This window comes from Cyprinodon variegatus, unplaced genomic scaffold, assembly GCF_000732505.1.
Source record: "Cyprinodon variegatus isolate N-32 unplaced genomic scaffold, C_variegatus-1.0 Scaffold232, whole genome shotgun sequence".
Taxonomy (NCBI): domain Eukaryota; kingdom Metazoa; phylum Chordata; class Actinopteri; order Cyprinodontiformes; family Cyprinodontidae; genus Cyprinodon; species Cyprinodon variegatus.
The window spans coordinates 926,666-928,758 of record NW_015150685.1 but is presented as its reverse complement, the minus strand read 5'-3'; the positions used below and the strand labels follow the sequence as shown (position 1 = coordinate 928,758).

At 37.3% G+C, this 2,093-nt stretch overlaps 1 protein-coding gene and 1 long non-coding RNA gene across 2 annotated transcripts in view; both read left to right on the top strand.

Annotated features, from left to right (window-relative positions):
• The window catches only part of LOC107088913 (cadherin-4-like), a 37,237-nt gene that overhangs the window by 12,542 nt on the left and 22,602 nt on the right, over positions 1–2,093 (top strand). The window lies entirely within an intron of this gene.
• On the top strand, positions 100–1,959 carry LOC107088914. Its single transcript, XR_001481406.1, has 3 exons — positions 100–240; positions 566–721; positions 960–1,959. It is a non-coding gene; the product is annotated as an uncharacterized LOC107088914 (long non-coding RNA).

The following is a 2,093-nucleotide window of genomic DNA, read 5'->3' as shown; positions in this document are numbered from 1 at the left end:
TACAATTAATAGAATATGAACAACAAAATATTCTTGAAGCCTGTAACCCAGCTTGCAAACTATACTCACAGCTTACTGAAGAAATGTATGTTTTATCAGGATGCTGTGAATCCAGAAGCTCCCGTCCTGCTTTTCCCCCAATCTAGTGGAGGGCTGAAGAGGAGGAAGAGAGACTGGCCATTCCCTACAATAAGTGTTTCTGAGAATCAGAGAGGACCATATCCTTTTAAGCTTAATCAGGTGAGACAAACTGAACCATAAAAATGGCATCCAGTCGATTTTTTTTTCTTTCATCTTTTATCTTTAAGGTGTATTCAGAATTTTTTTCTTTTCTGCCATCGGTGACTTTACCAAAGCTGAATTCTGCTCCCTTCCATGAATAAATTGTTAGCAGTAGTTTTGGTCTGTTATTTAACATTAGTAATGTTAATAAAATTCTTTAGCCAGGCAGCTGTTTTAGGTTACAGTTAGTCCTAGCTGTTAGGGCTGTCACCTGCACTAATGTCTCTCTTTAAGTTATTTTCTTGTTTTAAAACTTTTATCATTGATGTTTCATTCTGTTCAGATACGCTCTAGTGACGATCACAACAAGAAGGTCCATTACAGCATCACTGGTCCAGGAGCAGATCAGCCTCCCATTGATCTTTTCACCATGGACAGGAATACTGGTAATCTGTATGTCACACGGGAACTGGACAGAGAGGAACAGGCGCAATACAGGGTAACTAGTTTTCTTTTTAATGCTGCTATAAAAGATGAATAGTTTTTATGTAACAATGTTAATATTTTCAAAAAATACTCAGATCAAAATTTGATGAATATAAATGTTTAGTCACCTGTGATGAAATCAATTAAATATAGTTAATTATAATTGGAACAATATAAACCCTAAACTAATAACAGAATAACTTGACCCAGAAAACATACTTGTTAATAAAATGAGATGTTCCTTTCTACAGCTTGTGGTTCATACTGTGGCAGAGGGAAGTGCTGAAAATGCAGAAGATCCTATGGAAATAATAATCAGAGTGATCGACCAGAATGACAATAAACCCGTCTTTAATCAGTCTACATATGAGGCAGAGGTTCCTGAGGCCTCACCCAAAGGTAGGTCATATATCATGTATATCAATCATATATCAAAAATACTTATTAAGACAAACTAATAAATATCTAAACTGCCTGTTATAATCATGATAACATTATGTGTGGAAAACTAGTTTACTGACTGAATGGTAGTGGGTCAGTGCAGGGCAGCTGAAAGGCTTTGCCAGGCAACACCAGCCTGTGTGCACGGTTTCTTTCATGCCCTGGAAATCTTTCATAGCTTTCTCTGTTTTATGTTGGGTATTTTCATCTCATCTATAGAATTTTGTGCACTAGTTGATATTTTCTGTACTTCATAAGAGAACAGTAAACATGGCAGGTAATATATGGCCATTTTTGACCTGTTGTATATTAGCCAGTCCCTAACAATTGTTTGCCCTTCCATTGTGGGAGGTAGAATAGGTTAGATACTTTGGAAATTCTCTGCCCTCTGAATCTGCTGGTAGTTCATTTGCCATCTCTAAGAAAGACTTCCTTTTTGCTATTCAATGCACAACATTCCCTGGATCAAAATCAGTCATTTTTGTTGGCCACAGTGCAGGATCATTGAAAGTAATGGCGTGATCTGTCTCTGAGCCACTATGCTCAGACTCTCCGATCAGACAGCAAGCCCCTGCAGCTGCACTGTCTCTGTTATGAGTAGGGATGGCTCTCTGTCTCCTCCTCAAACAGACGCTGTCACCCGCCGCCCCCCGCAGCAGTGACAAGAGAACTGCTACGCTGTCCTCTTTTATTTTTAATATTTACTCCCAAAATCCTTCAAGCCTTTGGTGTCATCTTCCCTTTTTCTCTTTTCTTTTTCTTTTCGGCGGACTTCTGAAAACCTGAGATTTTTAGTTTGAAGCAAAATTTACTTTAAAAGTTGCAGTCTGCCATTGTTGAATTTAACAGTAAAATAAAATGAGGTGTTTATGCCTCCATGTTATAAATTGAATTTCTAAATAAAAAAATAGAAAAAAAAATAAATGTTTCCATTTTAAAATCTT